Raw genomic sequence first — 22,129 nt, 5'->3', positions numbered from 1 at the left:
TGGGAGGAAATGCCCAGGTATTTCTTACAGTCCCTCCAGGCTAGGGTGCTGTAAATCACAAAGGTTTTGGCTATGTTGCCCACTTCACTAAAGTTATTAATGAATATAATTGAGCTTAAGGGCAATGAACCACATGATTGGGCTTCCATCTGAATCCACGTTGACTCTTGTCTGTTTGTGATCCATGTTATCATGTTGCGGATTTGGGCAGACCAGTAGTACAATTGAAGGGAGGGAAGGGCAAGACCACCCTTAGATTCAGGTTTCGATAGAGTGGAAAACTTGATCCTAGGTTTTTTATTGCCCCATATAAATTTGGTGATGCTTTGGTTAGTTGTTTTGAAGAAGGGAACTGGGAGATAGCATGGGAGCATCTGAAATAAGTAGTTCAGTCTAGGGAGGACGTTCATACGGATGACATTAATTCTTCCTACTAAGCTAATTGGGAGGGAGATCCAGGTTTGGAGATCGTTCTTGATTCGATCCAGGAGTGGAAGATAATTTTCCTTAAAAAGGCTATTCAGATCTGGTGTTATGAAGATCGTGAGGTATTGAAACCCCTGTGTTTTCCATTGGAAAGGACATAGACATCTTATAACCTGAAAAATTGCCATACTGAGCAATTGTGTCTAAAATTAGAGGGAGGGATTTCTCAGGGTTGGATATGTAGAGCAAGACATCATCCGCGTAAAGCGAAATCTTGTGCTGCTGGCCGCCTGCAGAAACACCCATAATACTTGGATTGCTCCTTATCAGCTCTGCCAGGGGCTCCGCCCCCAACAGGTAGAGCAGGGGGGACAGCGAGCACCCTTGTCTTGTGCCCCGTTCCAGAGGGAATCTGTCATCAGTCCATTAGTAGTCACCATGGCATTTGGATGAGAGTATAGTGATTTCATCCATTTAATAAAATTTGGGCCCATATTGAACTTTTCTAAGACTGAAAACAGAAAGCTCCACTCCATCCTGTCAAACGCCTTAGCATCCAGTGAAGCCAGCAGGACAGGGGTCTTCTGTGCGTTTACTTGATCAATAATATCAAAAAGACGGCGAATGTTATCAGAAGAGTATCTGTCTCTAATAAATCCAGTTTGGTCCGCTTTTATTATTTTGGGAAGAAGAGTGTTTAGTCTTTTGGCGAGCAACTTGGTAATTATTTTATAGTCGAAATCCAACAAGCTTATGTGCCGGAAGGACGAGCAGGATAGGGGGTCCTTTTTTAGCAACACTGTAATGTGGGCTGTGTGCATTGAGTCTGGGAGAACTCCGTTTTTGCAAAAATCCTCCAGCATTGGCATGAAGATAGGGCGGAGCTGGGGCCATAAAGCTTTGCAGAACACTCTGGGGAATCCATCTGGGCCTGGGGACTTATTAGGTGGCATGGAGGTAATCCAGGATCTCCTCAGGAGTGAAGGGGGAGTTGAGATCTTCTTGGTCGGTCTCTGATCGTTTAGGTAGCGAGATTCCCTCTAGGAAAGAGTGGAGTTCTGCCTCCGTGTGTTTTCTCTCAGAGGTGTATAGTTTGCAGTAAAAATCATGAAAAGTTAAATTGATCTTTTTTGGGTCGTATGTGACCTCGTCCTCTGCTGTTCGGATAGCCATGATTGTACGCTCTGACTGCTCCTTTTTTAATTGGTAAGCAAGCAATCTACTGGGCCTATTGCTATACTCATGGTATTTCTGTTTAGTAAAGAAAACCTTTTTTTTTATCTCCCGAGTGTAGTCCAAATTCAGTTTGGCTTTGGCTGCTTTAAGATGACTCCAGGAGGTGCTGTCTGGGGATTGTTTATGTATTCTTTCACAGCATTCCAGCTCCCTCTCAAGATCTAGCCTGTGTGCTTCCATTGCTTTTTTCTTAGAGGAAGCATATGCGATTAGATGACCTCTTAGTGTGGCTTTAGCAGCGTCCCACATTGTGGCCGGAGAAACAGGAGAATCTTTGTTGTCTTGTGTGTAGTTGTCTATCCATGTAGTTACCAATGTATGGAACACTTCATTTGATAGCATGGAGGTGTTGAATTTCCAGCTCTTTGACCTCGGGAGGTTTTTGCAGAGGTCAAAGCGGAGGTGGACAAAGGCGTGATCTGAAAGTGCTATGGGTCCGATTGTACATGTGGCTGAATTTATGAAACTCTTTGGGATAAAAATGTAATCTATATGGGAGTAGGTGTTATGGACATTAGAGTAGTATGTATAGTCCATAGATGAGCTATTAATCTCTCTCCAGATATCTATCAGTCCCATCTCTTTAGTAAGAGAGTTCAACATCTTTGCAGATCTAGGATTTGTGGTGGGGACTTGAGATGATTTGTCTAGGGTTGGGTTAAGGGTACAATTAAAATCTCCAGCCACCACACCAAAGGAAACACAATGCTCATTGAACAGGGTTATCATTTTTGACATGAAGGCAGGAGTATCTGTGTTAGGGGCGTATATGTTTAATATAGTAATTGGTTGACCATATAGTGACCTAGTTATCAAAATAAATCTCCCCTCTGGATCAGATATGTTTTTGTCAATTATGAATGGAACATTTTCATGGATAAGTATGGCTGTGCCTCTACTGTTTGATTTGAAAGATGAGAAATACACCTGTCCCACCCAAGCTCTGCGGAGTTTGGCATGTTCAGCATCACAGAGGTGTGTCTCTTGTAATAGCGCGATGTCTGCTTTTTCCTTTTTTAGAGCACATAGTATCTTTTTCCGTTTTATTGCATGCCCTAGACCATGGCAGTTCCATGTCAATAGATTTAAGGTACTACTCATCGTCATCGAACAGTAATCAAACTTTAGTGCAAGTCATCTCTGGGTAAAAGTGGATAGTAGTTACAGCTGCGTTCACATAAAAGGAAAATAAATGGTGTACATAAAATAATAATCTCTGAACACCCCAGCCGAGTTCCCAAACAACTCGACACATCCCGTTGGATCTATTACCCCCCCGCTCAGTCTCAATTCTGTGTTCCGAATAAAACAAAAACCGGGAACAGTTAGCAACGCACAACGTCTCCCTCTCCCCACCAAAGAAATGCCTCATCCTCTCCACCCCGCATTGAGTAAATGACACAGTTGCCCTCGTCCAGACCGCAGTAAAAGAGGGGAGAAAAATAAAATCAATAGCCCAGCCTACATATACCTCCCCCAAGGGACATAGGGAACCCCAAGTAATAATAGCAACAAAAAACAGGGAAATAAAAGTAGGCTGAAACATTAGTAGGCCTAGGTTAGGCTATACAGCCCATCCCTCTCAGTTAAAGGAAAATAATATAAATTGGACGGCTATAATGACATTTAGGGGGTGGGTCTCTGGATATCGGCTATATGTTGTCTTGACTCCTTTAGTAATGGCATTAATCACATTTAGTCATTGGTCTGTTTCTCATTGACCAGGATTGTCTTTCAAAAAACGTTTTGCCTCTTCGGGAGTTTTGAAGTGTCGCAAGGCTCCTTGGTGAAGAATCCTGAGCTCGTTTGGGTATTTGAATCCCCTGAAGATCGGTCAATTGACTATTTCTTCACTTCGTCAAACTCTCTGCACTTTCGGCGTATTCCAGCTGACAGGTCCTGGTGTAAAGTGAGTTTGGCATTTCCCACTGTGATGGTGTTGTTTTTCGCCGCCTGTAGGACTCGTTCCTTGTTGGTGAATCTCAGGAAACGTATGGTGATTGGGCGCGGTGGTTGTCTGGCTGCTGGCGGGGGCCTCAGTGCTCGGTGAGCTCTCTCGGGTTCTATGGGCCTGTCCGTGGACAGGTGGAGCCACTCGGGAAGTTTGTCTTGCAGGTAGCGGATCAGTGGCATGTTTCTCTCTTCTTTTTCGCCCAGATTGAATAGAACACAATTATTCCTTCGCCCCCTGTTTTCCAGGTCCTCTGTTTTCTCTTCCAGATGCTCGATTTTCTTTTTAGCATATGCTATTGTTTCCATGGCATCTGTCAATAAGTTTTCCAAGGATAGGATTCGCCCCTCTGCCTCGTCCAGGCGCCCTGCGTTTATGGTTTTCTTGTTGTTGATGTCAGGCAAAGCGTTTTCCAGGATTGTCACCTTGCCCCCTATCGCACTGAGCTGAGAGTTAATGGCATCTAATTTGGTGTTTAGTTCTGTACGTTGGGATCTCAACTCAGAAAGGATGTCTTCGACAGAGTGCGAGGTTGGCATTCGTTCTGCCTCGGGGGGGGAGCGGGTTTTCTTGCTCCTGGCTAATGGCGCTAGTTTTTTCTGAAGCTAGCTTCTTCTTGGAGGCTTTTTCAGTTGCTAATACTCAAGTCCGGGTAAAAATGTCACCTGTAGTGTCGCCTTTTGTAGCCGACATGGCTTTTTCTTACTAAAGCTAAATGAGTTTGAATTTGGAGTGGAGGTAAGATTAGGAATTGGAAACTACTTGTGCGGAGCTCTTAGTTCATGCGGCCATCTCGCTCAAGGGTCACGTGATCCCCCGCTCTCTTTTGATGACTTCTGTAACCGTAATAGCCTTGGTTTCATGCATGTTAACATTAGAAGCCTCCTCCCTAAGTTTGTTTTATTCACTGCTTTAGCAAACTCTGCCAACCGGGATGTTCTAGCCGTGTCTGAATCCTGGCTTAGGAAGACCACCAAAAATTCTGAAATCTTCATCCTAACTACAACATTTTCAGACAAGATAGAACGGCCAAAGGGGGCGGTGTTGCAATCTACTGCAAAGATAGCCTGCAGAGTTCTGTCCTACTATCCAGGTCTGTTCCCAAACAATTTGAACTTCTACTTTTAAAAATCCACCTCTCTAAAAACAAGTCTCTCACCGTTGCCACCTGCTATAGACCACCCTCTGCCCCCAGCTGTGCTCTGGACACCATATGTGAACTGATTGCCCCCCATCTATCTTCAGAGCTCGTGCTGCTAGGCGACCTAAACTGGAACATGCTTAACACCCGAGCCATCCTACAATCTAAGCTTGATGCCCTCAATCTCACACAAATTATCAATGAACCTACCAAGTACCACCCCAAAGCCGTAAACACGGGCACCCTCATAGATATCATCCTAACCAACTTGCCCTCTAAATACACCTCTGCTCTGTTCAACCAAGATCTCAGCGATCACTGCCTCATTGCCTGCATCTGTAATGGGTCAGCGGTCAAACGACCTTCACTCATCACTGTCAAACGCTCCCTGAAACACGAGCAGGCCTTTCAAATCGACCTGGCTGGGGTATCCTGGAAGGATATTGTTCTCATCCCGTTAACCAACACAAAAACATCCTATGGCGTTCTGCATTAGCATCGAACAGCCCCCGTGAAATGCAACTTTTCAGGGAAGCTAGAAACCAATATTCACAAGCAGTTAGAAAAGCCAAGGCTAGCTTTATCAAGCAGATATTTGCTTCCTGCAACACAAACTCAAAAAAGTTCTGGGAGACTGTAAAGTCCATGGAGAATAAGAACACCTCCTTCCAGCTGCCCACTGCACTGAAGATAGGAAACACTGTCACCACCGGTAAATCCACTATAATTGAGAATTTCAATAAGCATTTTTCTACGACTGGCCATGCTTTCCACCTGGCTACCCCTACCCCGGTAAACAGCACTGTACCCCCCACAGCAACTCACCCAAGCATTCCCCATTGCTCTCTCTCCCAAATCCAGTCAGCTGATGTTCTGAAAGATCTGCAAAATCTGGACCCCTACAAATCAGGCTAGACAATCTGGACCCTTTCTTTCTAAAATTATCTCTCTCTCTTGACCCAAACTGCTACAGATCTATATCTATCCTACCCTGCCTTTCTAAGGTCTTCGAAAGCCAAGTCAACAAACAGATTACCGACCATTTCGAATCCCACCATTCCTTCTCCGCTATGCAATCTGGTTTCAGATCTGGTCATGGGTGCACCTCAGCCACGCTCAAGGTCCTAAACGATATCTTAACCGCCATCGATAAGAAACAATACTGTGCAGCCGTATTCATTGACCTGGCCAAGGCTTTCGACTCTGTCAATCACCACATCCTCATCGGCAGACTCGATAGCATTGGTTTCTCAAATGAATGCCTCGCCTGGTTCACCAACTACTTCTCTGATAGGTTTTCAGTGTGTCAAATTGGAGGGCCTGTTGTCCGGGCCTCTGTCAGTTTCTATGGGGGTGCCACAGGGTTCAATTCTTGGGCCGACTCTTCTCTGTTTACATCAATGATGTCGCTCTTGCTGCTGGTGAGTCTCTGATCCACCTCTACGCAGACGACACCATTCTGTATACTTCTGGCCCTTCTTTGGACACTGTTAACAACCCTCCAGGCGAGCTTCAATGCCATACAACTCTCCTTCCGTGGCCTCCATATGCTCTTAAATACAAGTAAAACTAAATGCATGCTCTTCAACCGATCGCTGCCTGCTCCTGCCCGCCTGTCCAACAACACTACTCTGGACGGTTCTGACTTAGAATATGTGGAAAACTACAAATAGCTAGGTGTCTGGTTAGACTGTAAACTCTCCTTCCAGACTCACATCAAACATCTCCAATCCAAAGTTAAATCTTGAATTGGCTTCCTATTTTGTAACAAAGCATCCTTCACTCATGCTGCCAAACATACCCTTGTAAAACTGACCATCCTACCGATCCTCGACTTCGGTGATGTCATTTACAAAATAGCCTCCAATACCCTACTCAATAAATTGGATGCAGTCTATCACAGTGCCATCTGTTTTGTCACCAAAGCCCCATATACTACCCACCACTGCGACCTGTACGCTCTCGTTGGCTGGCCCTCGCTTCATACTCGTCGCCAAACCCACTGGCTCCAGGTCATCTACAAGACCCTGCTAGGCAAAGTCCCCCCTTTACCTATATACTGTATCAGCTCTCTGGTCACCATAGCAGCACCCACCTGTAGCACGCGCTCCAGCAGGTATATCTCTCTGGTCACCACCAAAACCAATTCTTCCTTTGGCCGCCTCTCCAGTTCTCTGCTGCCAATGACTGGAACGAACTGCAAAAATCTCTGAAACTGGAAACACTTATCTCCCTCACTAGCTTTAAGCACCAGCTGTCAGAGCAGCTCACAGATCACTGCACCTGTACATAGCCCATCTTTAATTTAGCCCAAACAACTACCTCTCCTCCATACTGTATTTATTTATTTATTTTGCACCCCCTTATTTCTATCTCTACCTTGCACATTCTTCCCCTGCAAATCTACCATTCCAGTGTTTTACTTCCTATATTGTATTTACTTCGTCTCCATGGCCTTTTTTTTTCTTTTTTTTGTTGCCTTTTCCTCCCTTATCTCAACTCATTTTCTCACATTGTATATAGACTTATTTTCTACTGTATTATTGACTGTATGTTTGTTTTACTCCATGTGTAACTCTGTGTTGTTGAATGTGTCGAACTGCTTTGCTTTATCTTGGCCATGTCGCAATTGTAAATGAGAACTTGTTCTCAACTTACCTACCTAGTTAAATAAAGGTGAAATAAAAAAGGCTGTTATAGCAGCAAAGGGGGGACCAACTCCATATTAAAGCCCATGATTTTGCAATGAGTTGTTTGAAGAGCATGTGTTCACATACTTTTGGCCATGTAGTGTATGTATGCGAATACTGTTTCTGCAGCTTTGATACGCTGCGTTGCGGGTGGGGTCAAGGGGTCAGGGGGCTGCCGGGGTCTAAGGCTGCTACCGCCCGCCACACACCACAGCACACCATCACCGCCAGAAGAGAGGCAGAGCATTAATAAACAACCTGTCTGGGTATGTATGTCCATGCAGAATAAGCCTCCGCACCACACCCCCCTCCACCTTAGCACGCAGAAACCAAGACCTTCTCACAAAACATCCCTCTACCACTCTCTATCTCCAACATTGTTTTGCTCTGCTTTTTCTTTCCTTCTTTTTTCTTTCTTTCTTTCTTTCCTTCCTTCCTTCCTTCCTTCCTTCCTTCCTTCCTTCCTTCCTTCCTTCCTTCCTTCCTTCCTTCCTTCCTTCCTTCCTTCCTTCCCGTCCGTCCGTCCGTCCGTCCGTCTGTCTGTCTTTTTCTTTCTTTCTTTCTTTTTTACCTTCTTGCTTTCTCTTTCTCTTTCTCTTTCTCTTTCTATGCCCTTTCAGTTACTTTTCCACACACACTTTCCTCTCAGTTCAATCTTCACTGATCTCACTCATTTACTTGTCTTGCCAGTGAAAAACATCACAGGCCATGAGAAGTGTCCTTCAAAACCAGCCTCAGGATGCAATCTCTATTGCACTCCACCTGGACAAGAGGAACACCTGTGTGAAAATGCTGTTAATGGACTACAGCTCAGCGTTCAACACCGTAGCGCCGTCCAAGCTCATCACTAATCTCAGGACCCTGGGACTGAACACCTCCTTCTGCAACTGGATCCTGGACTTCCTGACGGTCTGCCCCCAAGTGCTGAGGGTAGGCAACAACAGATCTGCCACACTGACCCACAACACGGGGGCCCCTCAGGGGTGTGTGCTTGGTCCTCCTGTACTCCCTCTTCACCCATGACTGCGTGGCCTCGCACAACTCCAACACCATCATGAAGTTTGCTGATGGCACGACGGTGGTATAGGCCTGATCACCGATGATTACGACACAGCCTATAGGGAAGAGGTCAACAACCTCTCCCTCAACGTCAGCAAGACAAAGGAGCTGATTGTGGACTACAATAAATGGAGGGCCAAGCACAGCCCAATTCACATCGACATGGCTGTAGTGGAGCAGGTACACATCACTAAGGAATTAACATGGTCCACACACACCAACACAGTCTTGAAGAAGGCTTGACAATGCCTCTTCTCCCTCAGGAAGCTTCAAAGAGATTCAAACAGTTCTACAGCTGCACCATCGAGAGCATCTTGACTGGCTGCATCACCGCCTGGTATGGCAACTTCTTGGCATCCGTCTGAAAGGCGCTACAGAGGGTAATGCGTACTGCCCAGTACATCAGTGGGGCCGAGCTCCCTGCCATCCAGGACCTGTATACCAGGCGGTGTCAGGGTAAGGCCCTATAAATTGTCAATGACTAAAGCCATCCAAGTCCTAGACTATCCTCTCTGTTAATGCACGGCAAGCGGTACCGATGCACCAAGTCTAGAACCAACAGGACCGTGAACCGCCATAAGACTGTTAAATAGTTTGCCAAATAGCTACCATGACTATCGGCATTGAATCCCTTTTGCACCAACTCTTTTGACTCATCACATACGCTGCTGCTACTGCTTATTATCTATCCTGTTGCCTAGTCACTTTACCTACCTGTATGTACATATCTACCTCAATTCCCTTTTACCGCTGCACATCAACTCAGTACTGGTACCCTGTGTATATAGCCAAGTTATCGTTACTCACTGTGTTATCGTGTTATTATTTTTCTATAATTGTTCTATTTTTCTTACATATTTTGTGTAGGAAGCACGTGCCAAATAAAACGTGATTAGATTTGTTTTATTTGAAATGGTGGATGGTCACATACTCCACGACAGGGACATCGGCCACTTCGGGTTGGACAAAACTTGTGTCCAAATATCTTCTTCTGAGTCTTTAAGTCCACCCACCACCCACCTTTCATTCGTCCCCTCCTTTCCTTACCTCCTCCCACTCCCTCTCTCCCCCTTTCCTCTCTCGCTCCAACTCCCATCCCCACACAGCCATAAAGAACAGACAATAAGATATACAGTACGGGCAGAGACAGAAAGAGAAACCCCTCTATATTTTTGTTGCAGCTTTAATTTACTTTTGCCATTAATTTTTCAGTGCTCTCTGCAGGCTTGGTGTGGGGGCCGGTGGGAGTGGGTGTGTGTGCTGAGCCATCGCACCCCTTCCCTTCGCCTCTCCACCTCCGCCTCCTCCACCCCGCTGCAAGAGAGGGATAAATATTTCAGCTGTCTTTATTGGAGACCCCTGTTCTGCCTCCCCAAAACACCATGGCATGGATGCAAGTAAACACAAAATCACCTCAATGTATTTCCCACTCTCTGTTCTGTCTCTTATTCACTCTACCTCTCTCTATTTGCCTTTTTTTCTCTTTCCTTTCTTCTTTCTCCTTCTCCATCAGCTCTCTCTTTCTCTCTGACTGTGTGTCACCGCAGTCACTGGCTGCTGCAGAATGGGCCTGTGTTTCTCTCTCTCTCTCTCTCTCTCTCTCTCTCCCTCTCTCTCTCCCTCTCCGCCTGTCTCTTTCTCTCTCTCTCCCTCTCCCTCTCGCTGTTTCTCTGCATCTCCATCTCTCTCACTCTCTTTAATATACTCCTTAATGGAAGGCTGGCAGGGACTTGGTAGTGACACATCTTACACTACTTTATTAACTGTCACCCGTTCCTATTTTCCAACACCGTTAATGTGCTCATTCTGCCTGAGTCAGTCATTAGCGTTCACTAAGCTGTGTGTGTGTGTGTGTGTGTGTGTGTGTGTGTGTGTGTGTGTGTGTGTGTGTGTGTGTGTGTGTGTGTGTGTGTGTGTGTGTGTGTGTGTGTGAGAGAGAGAGTGCATGTGTGTGTGTCTGTCTACGTGTCCATGTTTTTGTGTGTATATACTGTTTACATGTGCAACTGTACACACGTGTATCTTAGTTGCCTCTCACAGATGCATCCAAACCATCACGCGACAGTGGAGACACACAGGGAGCGCCAGTGAAGATGCTAAAGGTGTACTTAGGTAGGCAAATGGGACCTCACGGGCTGAGTGGAATGCCCCAACACAACACAGGCACAAACAAAGTCGCTCTGCATGCAACACAGGAAAAAAAAGACCAATAAGCAATTTGAAGAAGTTGGAATTGGATTTTGAGGGCGAGGATGAGGATGCAGGGCCACCCTTTATCACAGATCAGTGGATCCCCGATCGGGGGTCTCTCTGTATCTGCATCAGGGGTACAGTCAGCGCCCACAGGAGGCCATATTGAAATGAGCAGCCGCCCCTATGGGCACTTGGCCGCTGACATTTGGAGTGGGGGGGGCCCCTTATTTCCGCCCAGCGACCCAATTGCCTCCGCTCCCCCACGTCTCACTTTACCTCCCCCTCCCTCCCCCGGACTCACCCCTCTCTGATTTGGCTGGAGTCTCATTTGCCTATTCATGGAAAAGAACAAAATGCCCACTGAGATCCAATATGGGGCGGAGGTGGGGGGCGCGAGCAGGCCCGCAGCAGGGGTGGAAAAACAGCCAAACACAACGATGGAGGTAAGAGAGAAAAAGAACCAGGAAAGAGGTGGAGGATGCCGGGGCCACCGACGGGAGGCAGCTTCAAATGGCTTCCTGGCTCCCTCAGTCCTCTCCCCCCTGCCTCCTCCTCTCCTCCCTCCATCTATCTCTCTCTCTCCTATCTCTCTGTTCTCCTCCATCCTCCCCCGTTCACTGGGGCGTTGTTCAGATTGGGAAGTGCGGCCCTCTTGGCCCTCGGACTGAAAGAGAGCAAGGGTCCGGTGGGGGTCCGGCTAGCTCTAGTGGTAGGGGGGTTCCGTTATGATGGGAACTCACATTCGAACCCCCACCCTCGGGTCCATGGCCCTCCAGAAGCCAACCTAGGTCCAACTTCTAAAGTTGTTTCCCCTGGTTTGGGAAGTCAGAGGAAGTTGGACTTCAGTGTAAATGGGAGAGAACAAAATGAACGGGGGGGCTGGCTCAGAAGAGCAGCAACAATAGGACTGTTTGGTACATTTCATGCATAGAAGCTAGGTCTCTCAGGTCCCGGAGTTTCGCATCCACAGTGAGGCAGAGCGTGGGGAAGGAAGGATAAGATCCACATGGCCTCAGGGCACAGTGAGTGGGATAAGGAGCGAGGGAAGTAGGAAGCCGAAGAGATGCGACTTGGAGAAAATGGCTTGCAGTTTAGTGATATGGAATAGGGAGGGAGTGCTAATAGAACAAGGATGGAGTGATGTAGAGGGGTGGTGTAAGGTGATATAAGTAGGATTGAGATGGGATAGCGGATCAGAGATGTGAGGTTTATTAGTGACATCATTGCAAGTCGGGGCGAGGTCCACCCTAAAATAAAATACCTACACATCACATAATAATCACAGAAAACGTAATAGCTGTGATGAGAACGGGGTGATAAGAAGGTAAGATGGCGAGAGAGATTAGCATGTAAACATGAAGGCGAAACATTTCTGTGAGACTCTTTTGCTGGGCTTAGTGAGTGCAGTGGCCAGCCTAGCTTGGTCAGTAAGGACAGTAGAGAGTTCAGTAGGACCCTGTTGACGATTACTACTGGCTCTGTCCATGTGGCCATTAACCGGTCAGTGCGGAGAGGGAGACAGTACATTAGGAGTGGTTCAGAGAGAGGCCAAACTGCCCAGCGCCTCCATAACTGCTCAGAGGCAGGAGGAAGGGGGGGAAGGGAGGGAAGTGAGTGGTTAGGGTGAAGGGAGGACAGAAGGAAGGAGAGGAGGGGAGGAGAGGGGGGGAGCTAAAGTACTCTTCTATTCTTCTCTGCTAAGAGTGAGTTGTGAGTCTGAAGAAGAAAATCCAATCCCTCAAATGAAACTCCCACTACAGTATATCAATATATAAAGGAGGGAGTGTGAGTTTTTTGCTTACGTAAGTGACCTCCATTGAAAAAGAACAGGTTTCTGTAAGTAGGGCTACCAGCTGAAATGTGGCCTATACACCCGCACTCTCTTGTGATCTCTCCACCTTCCCTTTATCTCTTTACGTAAACAAGAAAAACACATGGATTCACACACACATGCCGACTCAGTAGAACACACACACACACACACACACACACAAACAAACAAAGGTTATTAGGGCTAATTGCACAGGCGATGCCAATTTCCATAGCATAAACAAAATCAAAGAGGGTACACTCTCTCCCCTGCGTCCTCTGTCTCTTTAATGTTCTTGAATAGGTGAGCCAGACTCTCTTCTGAAACAGTTTCCTTGTTGAAAACATCACACTCTACTAAGGAGCTTCCCAAATGGCGCCCAATTCCCTATATAGTGCACTACTACTTTTGACCAAAGCCCCATGGTTCCTGGTCAAAAGCAGTGCGCTACATCGGGAATAGGGTGCCTTTGGGACGCCTTTGGGACGCAGCCTACTTTTGTATCCACCAAAGTAGACTGAAGGAGACCATTACAGAAGCTGTTTAAGAGCCACAATCACCATATGAAAACAAGCTCTCTTCTGAAAGCTTTGTGCCTTGTCTGAATACTATTTCTTTGCTTGAAAACTGCAATTTGGAATATAATGATTCAAATGCCCAGTAAATTAAATCCATTTGGGTGGTAGACCACCTCTCTCCACCATTGTAATGTTGCAAGGGCCCTATGTACCATTGGTTTCCTTGGACCCCAGCCACAATATCTCCGTCCAATATGCAATGGTCAATGTTTTTTTGTTATTTGTTAGGGGGTTAGATCAGCTTTGATATTGCAGATAGATTGTGGCTTCTATCAATGTAATTGTCTGCATCATTTTAAATCCCGCATATATTTCCTTTATTATTTTCCCCTAACCCTACCAGTAAACTAATGGTCAACAACACGTAGGTTTCTATTTCCAGCTTATACCTACTATATACATTTTACAGTATATTTTACAATGTTATCTTTTGTTTGTTTTTAGTCCCATCCTTCAGTTACCCTCAACCCCTCCCATCTATCTCTGAACACCATCCAGTTTGGATTTCTATTTGCACATATATATATTTTTTCTAACACTGTGATGCGATGTTTCACAAAAATTCTGAACCTTTCTATTCCCATAGTTTCTACAGATTGTAAATGAAAGATTTCAGGATTTCTGCGAAGAGTATCGTGGTATTATCGATCGAATGGCTATGACTTTTGAAATCAGCAGTGCTATTTGCAGAGTCATGTTGGTGAATGTTTGGAGCTTCGAACATACATGGCTGCTTAAGATGGCAAAAGGGCTGCATTTAGAGCTTCGTTGTTCCAAGACACCGCTTCCTAGAGACAACAGCACATGCAAAGGCAATATCTAAACCCCCTGTAAGCAACTGATAATGTAATAACTGCCGATAATGTAATAACTTTTCCATTTATAATGTAATAAAGGCCGAAAATGTAAGAAATTGCCAATCCTTCAATAAACATCCTGAACACATAAAGTAATAACGTTTTTGAGCATTATGTAATAATTCAATAATTAATAATTATGCATTGATTATCACATTATGATGAAAAATCACCAATAGCGTAATAACTTAAACCAGTAATGTAATAACTAACTATAATCACTCTCTCTCTCTCTCTCTTTAATGGCATGCCTGTTAAGTGTCACACACTTGAGGAACACATCCATTGCCAATTTGAAGGCGTAACGGGCAGTCATCTGATTAGCCAAATTGTAATCATCACAAATATATTCAACAGGAGTTTCAACCCTCCTTATCCCAGGATTGACAAGGCCACTTGGCCTCAAAGATGATCCTATATATTGACAAGATGAAATTACATGTCCTCAAAGATGGAAGGCAGGTGGGAGGAGGCGAGATCAGCTGGGCCCATTCCAGCCAATGAGAGGGCAGATATGCGTGGGAACAACAGACACAACTCCGATATGAAGATGAAGGGTGTTGGATATTTGATGATGGGTGTTGTCGTCAACCGTCTGAATTCTATGGCGAATATGCGTAGCCCGTCTTGAATGTCAACAAGGACAACTCCGATAAGTGTTTCTTCTCAAAGTGTCACGTGCGTCACACTTATATCAGTACACTCGTAACAACCTAAGCATGACAACACTTTTAATCACGTATTAAAATAGCAATTCGTGTTTATTTTGACTAAATTTGACACTCTCATTGCCACTCATACAGAAACTCCTCACCTGCTTCATGTTTTTGTTTTGATGTCCGGTAAAGGAATTATGAAAGGTTTTCTATTTGCTTCTGATAGGATGCTATCCGTGGGACATTCAATGAACATAAGGGGACGTTTCATGGTGGTCAAGGGAACGTTCTCGGGGCCACTTCTGTCTAGTTCCCTGTAAGTTATGCAGGTTGATGTTTATTGTCCTTGAAGCAGACCTGAGCAATTTCCACTAGATGGGCCAGCTGTAAAGTCAAAATTGGCCACATCGCAAAAAATGATGAAAACAAACGTTTGATTTTTGGTCCTCATTTAAGGACAGGGTTATATGCTGTTATTCAATCATTTTATCCAAACTGCTCGTGAGTGTCAACGGGCACTGCAAGTCCAGCCTTTCCCATCTAATCATTGGTTTTTAGGAGTGATTGAAAGATAAACGAGGTCCACACACCTGTCCAGATGGTGGTGGTAATGCACGTTAAAGTTGGTTGACAACCGCCATAGAAATCCACAGAAGAAGAAGGAGAAGAAGGAGAAGGAGAAGGAGGAGCAGAAGAAGGAGGAGGAGGAGGAGAAGGAGGAGGAGGAGAAGGAGAAGGAGGAGGAGGAAAGGAGAAGGAGGAGGAGGAGGAGAAGGAGGAGGAGAAAGAGGAGGAGGAGGAGGAGGAGGAGGAGGAGAAGGAGAAGCAGAAGGAGAAGAAGAATGAACAGGAGAGATTAATCAAAGAAAACTAACTAAAAACTAACCAGGTTTCCCTTTCATCTGTGTAATATTTGTAGGGAACACATGATTTAGTGTGACCCAAAATGGATCTAAACTCTACAAAGCTCCAGCAAAAAAAAGGACCATATGCATTTTAGGTAAAATAACAACACAATTCTAGCTAGCTAAATGTCCCTGAATGTTTTATGTGTATTTCGACCTGTCCCCAAATTTATATAGTTGGTTCACAGTTGGTTTAGATATGTTAACCTGCATGTCATGAAAGTGTCTGGTAGGGATCGACAAACTCAATACGCGCACGATGGTGCACGCGGACGCACGCACGTGGCCGGTTTGGTCAGCATGTTAGGCATTAGGCTCAGCTGTGTGGTTAAGGTGTTAAGGTTAGAGTTCGCTCTCATTGCACAACGCATCACCGGGGGCAAACTACCTGCCCTCCAGGACACCTACACCACCCGATGTCACAGGAAGGCCATAAAGATCATCAAGGACAACAACCACCCGAGCCACTGCCTGTTCACCCCGCTATCATCCAGAAGGCGAGGTCAGTACAGGTGCATTAAAGCTGGGACTGAGAGACTGAAAAACAGCTTCTATCTCAAGGCCATCAGACTGTTAAACAGCCATCACTAACATTGAGTGGCTGCTGTCAACACACTGACTCAACTCCAGCCACTTTAATAATGGGAATTGATGGGAATTGATGTAAAATATATCACTAGCCACTTTAAAAACAATGCTACTTTATATAATGTTTACATACCCTACATTATTTATCTCATATGTATACGTATATACTGTACTCTATATCATCTACTGCATCTTTATGTAAGACATGTATCACTAGCCACTTTAAACTATGCCACTTTGTTTACATACTCATCTCATATGTATATACTGTACTCGATACCATCTACTGCATCTTGCCTATGTACCATCACTCATTCATATATCTTTATGTACATATTCTTTATCCCTTTACACTTGTGTGTATAAGGTAGTAGTTTTGGAATTGTTAGGTTAGATTACTCGTTGGTTATTACTGCATTGTCGGAACTAGAAGCACAAGCATTTCGCTACACTCGCATTAACATCTGCTAACCATGTGTATGTGACAAATAAAATTGGATTTGATTTAGTTAGGTTTCAAATCAGATTTCATGACTTTGTGGCTGTGCCAGCTAGTGACCACTCTGCAGAGCTGCCTCCAGCACAAGATTTATGATTTTTTTTTAAACCCACTAACCTGTGTAATTCACCAGGACATCACTGAGGACCATGTCAGGACATTTTCGGATGTTTTCAGGACTTTCATTTCACTAACTAGGAAGTCGCCTGTTGGTCGCCTGATGGTAAGTTATCAGGACGTCACTAGGGACCATGTCAGAACCGTGTCAGGACATTTGTAGGACTGTCTCAGAACTTTCATTTTACTAGTCAATAGGATGTTTGCATGTTGATCCCAATGGATCGTCCCTGCGAACACAAATTAGTTGTTAGGACGTCCCCGGAACATCACAAAATGGTCGTCTGAAGTGGTCAGGACATTGTGTCATTGTCTCTAAAAGTTTTTGTCTAGTTCCTGGTTTGTCCCAGGGACTTGCCAGCGTTTTTAGGACATTTTGGGGGCATTGTGTCATGATTCCCCGGATGTTTTTGTCTAGTACCCAGCTTGTTCCGGGGACGTCACCAGACTAATTTTGTTTTAATTTTGTATTACTGCCAAAGTCAGGTTTAGAGCTAGGATTCAGGAATGTGGTTTGGTGTGTAGTCAGATATTACTGAAGCATGAAAATAAAAAATATATAGTGAATATTACATTATTGGTTAAAATTATTACATTCATCATGGAAAAAGTATCAACCTCATAATGAAATAAATGAAATAATTAACAAATAATGAAATAATTGCTACATTATGCGCAAAAATGTTATTACATTATGCTTTCAGCATATTTATTACATTATTGGCAAGTTATTACATTATCATCATCCCTTTCATTATAAATGCAAACTTTATTACATTATTTGCAGCTCTTACATTATTGGCATTGTATTACTTTATCAGTTGCTACACACCACTTGGTTGCTTTTCAATTCTTCTCTCTGTGAATACATTAATCGCTCCATAGAGTGAGGGCAAATGAATGCCCGCTCACAGCTCAAGGCTCCCAACAGTGTGCTTCTTCACCGTAGCCGTATAGAAAACAACCACTTTTATGTCCACCATTAGATTTTTCATCTGGCTTGGACTCTATTCCCTATGCTAAGGATCTCTCCTTATCCTTCTCCTCAGCCACGATACAAAAACTTCACTGGGTGTAATAACAAAAAAACCTCTCTCTTTCCTCCTAATGCATTAGGAGTGACACCTTAACAGTCCTTTCCCTCATAAGGCATTGGGAGTTGCACCTTGATTGAAGTGACCTCCGCTGCACAACAAGCCTGAAAGAGAACACGGGAGGTTGTTGGCTTGAAGGGCACAGACTGCCCTGACTACCTTTTGGAATCCTCAGGAGATAGGGGGAGAGAGGGGAACGTAGAGAGAGGGGAACGTAGAGGGCATCAATCCCCAATAAGACCATCCTCAACGGGAACGCTTTGGGAATGGGTGACCCCGGTCACAGGGCTATTGTCTCGGCTCCTCTCGGCTCCTTATCATAATGTAAGCTAAGCCGTGTTGTCTCTCCCATTACACATCGGCCATTCAATTAGCCCCCGTTTCCATTGTAATGGAGCACCAAAGTCGTAGGGGTCAGGAGTGACAAGGAGAGGAGGGTGGGCGGCAGAAACATCAGAGCAGGCGACAGGGACGTTAGGATGTCGGTGTGGGAGAGCTTTGTCAGTGTACCTGGATGAACGCCAAGCGAAGACGAGAAGTCTTTAAGTTCTGCAGCGAAGTAAGATACCATAAAGGTATCCTGTTGGATAAATATGTAGGGTGAAGTTTTGCGCAAGAAAATTCATGGCAGAACTGTTGTGCTAAACTGATGGGTAGTGGGAAGATAATGGGGTCGGGAACCTTAAATGTTTTGGTTACAGAGTCTTGGAGTACAGTAAATCGGTGCAATTTTACACAGTGGGAAAGGGAGCCCTAGCAAAACATAAGATAGAAGAATTTGAGAGTACATTACACATCATGCACCATATCCTGTGCCTGTCTTTGTGGGTCTCAATCATATTTAGGAGGTGTTGTCAGGTCACATACTAAGTGTCACACTGTAATGCAGTGGTTCCCAAACTTTTTATAGTCCCATACCCCTTCAAACATTCAACCTGAGGCTCTCTTGTTCAGATATCAGTAAGTGGACTGGAGGCAGGGCATGGAAGGGATAACGAATCCAGTTGTTTGTGTCATCCATTTTGAGAAAGTACCTGCGCAATTGTGCACCCAACTCACTCAGGTGCTTCGCTATATCGCATTTGACATTGTCCGTAAGCTTGAGTTAATTTACACACAAAAAAAATCATAAAATGATGGAAAGACCTGTGTGTTGTCCTTTTTAATGCAGACAGACACTCCAACTTCTTAATCGTAGTCTTAATGTCCCGCACATTAAATATAGTTGCGGAGAGTCCCTGTAATTCTAGATTCAGATCATTCAGGCGAGAAAAAACACCCAAATAGGCCAGTCATGTGAGAAACTCGTCATCATACAAGTGAAAATGATATAAAAAAAACGGGTCAATACTTTGCTCCTTAATAACCAGTGCACTTCTGTATGTTGTAAAAACGTTACATGGTCGCTGCCCATATCATTGCATAGTGCAGAAAATACACGAGAGTTCAGGGGCCTTGCTTTAACAAAGTTACCCATTTTCACTGTAGTGTCCAAAACGTCTTTCAAGCTGGCAGGCATTCCCTTGGCAGCAAGAGCCTCTTGGTGGATGCTGCAGTGTACCCGAGTGGTGTCGGGAGCAACTGCTTGCACGCACGTTACCACGCGCCATCAGTACAGATACCACAGATAACACATCTTGACCACCAAAGTCCATTTTATGTCACAAATCTGTCCAGTACTTTAAAAAACATCCCCTCCTGTTCTCCTGGTTTGTAGTGGTTTGCAGAAGAGGATGTCTTCCTTAATTTACCCCCCATAAACGTAACGGACGTATACCAGGAGCTGTGCCAGGCCCGCCACGTCTGTTGACTCATCCAGCTGTAACTCATAGAATTCACTGGCTTGTATGCGAAGCTGTAATTGTTTCAAAACATCTCCTGCATGTCACTGATGTGTCGTGAAACAATGTTGTTTGATGAATGCATTGTCTGTATAGTTTTTTTGTCCCTTTCCCCAGCATTGTCCCAGCCATATACGCGGCAGAAGGAAGAATGAAGTCCTCCACAATAGTATGGGGCTTGCCTGTCCTAGCCACTTGGTAGCTCACCATATAAGACGCTTCTAGCCCCTTCTTATTAATGGTATCTGTTGCTTTTATACATGTCTTGTACACGAAAAAAAAACACTTGTTGCTTATTTTTTAAATTGGAATGTTTTGTTTCTAAATATCTGTGTAAGAGTGAAGGTTTCATCGAGTTGTGAGATAGTACTTTTGCACATATAACACACTGTGGCTGAGGAAAGGCACTACTCACAGTATAAGTGAACCCTATATCAATGTAGCTCTCATCATATTTGCGCCTCTTCGATGGTCCAACGTCCCGGTCTGTTGTTGGGTGCTTTCCCAGGTAAGGGGGCAGTAGCTCTTCGGCTGCATCAGATTCACAACTATCAGTGTCCATGCTAGCTGGGCTAACAACAAATTACTGACGCTAGCATTGGATGTGCTTGTGGAAGCAGAATAACATCTGTCATTAACAGGTGCAGGTGTGGTACTGCTGGTAGTAGCAGTACTACCAGAAGAGCTGGTATGTGTCTCTATGGACGCAGGGCCTTACTTTTTTTAACCATTTATCAATTTTTTTGAGCAAACAGAATGAGCAGCAGCTACGTTTGCCTACATAGGGACCGTTAGTTGAAATTCCCGCGAGAGAGTAACGGTTAATGTGATTGGATGTTAATTATTTGACTAGGCTACCTGTATTTGACACTGTGTTGTTATTTCGCTGAACACTAGATGGTTTAATTTTATTTTTGGCAGTGAAACAAGGCTACTCAGGCAAGAAAAAAAACTCACCCAAATGTATAGCCTCGTCGGAAAATGTAAATGGACTGTTTAATTTTAAAAATATATATATATATATATATTTTAATTTATTGTTATAATTTAAAAAAAATGTGAATCACATTTTTATTTGGCGTACCCCCGACAGCATTGTGCATACTCCTGGGGGTACGCATACCCTCGTTTGGGAATACCTGCTGAAATGCATCTCGCTGTCAAAGGTGACTTGCCATAACATTTTGAGGTGCTCCATGATTAATGTTGAGAAAAGCCTTTGAGATGGTAGAGTAGAGCGGTAAAGTACGTGTAGGAGAGAGGAAGATGGAACCGGAGGTTGGCATAGATTAAGAGACTGTGTTAGAGTGGTGCTGGGAGTAGAGGCCGCTGTTATACCTAGCCATGGGTTTACTGGAAGCAGCAGACTGCCTAACAAGGGGACTCATCAGTCAGTCAGACAGTCAGTCAGCCAGCCAGTGTGACGGTCAGTCAGCCAGCCAGTCGGTCAGTCAGTCAGTCAGTCACTCAGTCAGTCAGTCAGTCTGACAGTCAGTCAGTCAGTCAGTCAGTCTGACAATCAGTCAGTCAGTCAGCCAGCCAGTCAGTGTGACAGTCAGTCGGACAGTCAGTCAGTGTGACAGTCAGTCAGTCAACATGCACTAAGTCACTGGCCTAGAGTTGTATTGGTTTCTCTCTGACACTCTTTCTTACATTATGCATGTTTCTCAAATGCCCTTCCTGTTTCCTTCCATGGTGTGTCTTGCCTCGCTCTGTCTCCCCTTCATCTCTCTTTCCCCTTTGTCTCACTCTCCGTCTCCATATTTCTATCTGTCCTTCCACTCTGTCTCTCTCCACTATCTTTCCCCCTCTCTAGCTCTCTCTTTCTCTCTCCCTCTCTCCCTTTCTCACTCCCTATATCTCTTTGTCAGTGCACTGTGCCAGCGTGCCCGTGCCAGCCATCCCATGCCGGCCTCTTGTCCCTGCCTGCGTGCAGTCCTGTTCATCTCTTGCCCTGTCTGGCACCGTCCCCGCATGAAAGTGGGAGAATAGAAAAGAGAAAGAGAGAAAGAGAGAGAGAGAAGCGAGGGCATTGAGAGAAGAAAGGACAGGGGATACAGGGGAAGGCATGCAGATGCAGGGCCCATCTCGTTTACAAATATGCAAATAGTGTTGCCTTTGTGATATGCAAATGAGAGATTACAGAGCACTAATTACGGTCAAAAGAACTGTTCACGTCAATTAGGGGGATGAAAAACGATCTGTCCCTCTCGCTGGCCCCAGCCTCCGACCCCTGCCATGGATATCCTCAGCTTTTGTCTTAAAAAATGGAAACATGAAAAAGACAAATAATAGGGGACATTGATGGACACGAGGGGGCGGGGTTCCAAGTGTTTAATTAGCATCTGTTTAAAAGGGGGAGGAGGATGGGGGGGGGGGTCCAGGTTTTTCCTCAATGAGGTGGGCCAGGCATACTTCCTCACACAAAACTTCCACTCTGGTCTATACAGTGTCCCATTAAAGATACTCTCTCCTCAATATTAAGTCC

Source organism: Oncorhynchus tshawytscha, linkage group LG03 (genome assembly GCF_018296145.1).
Source record: "Oncorhynchus tshawytscha isolate Ot180627B linkage group LG03, Otsh_v2.0, whole genome shotgun sequence".
NCBI lineage: Eukaryota > Metazoa > Chordata > Actinopteri > Salmoniformes > Salmonidae > Oncorhynchus > Oncorhynchus tshawytscha.
Note: the sequence above shows the minus strand (reverse complement) of the source record.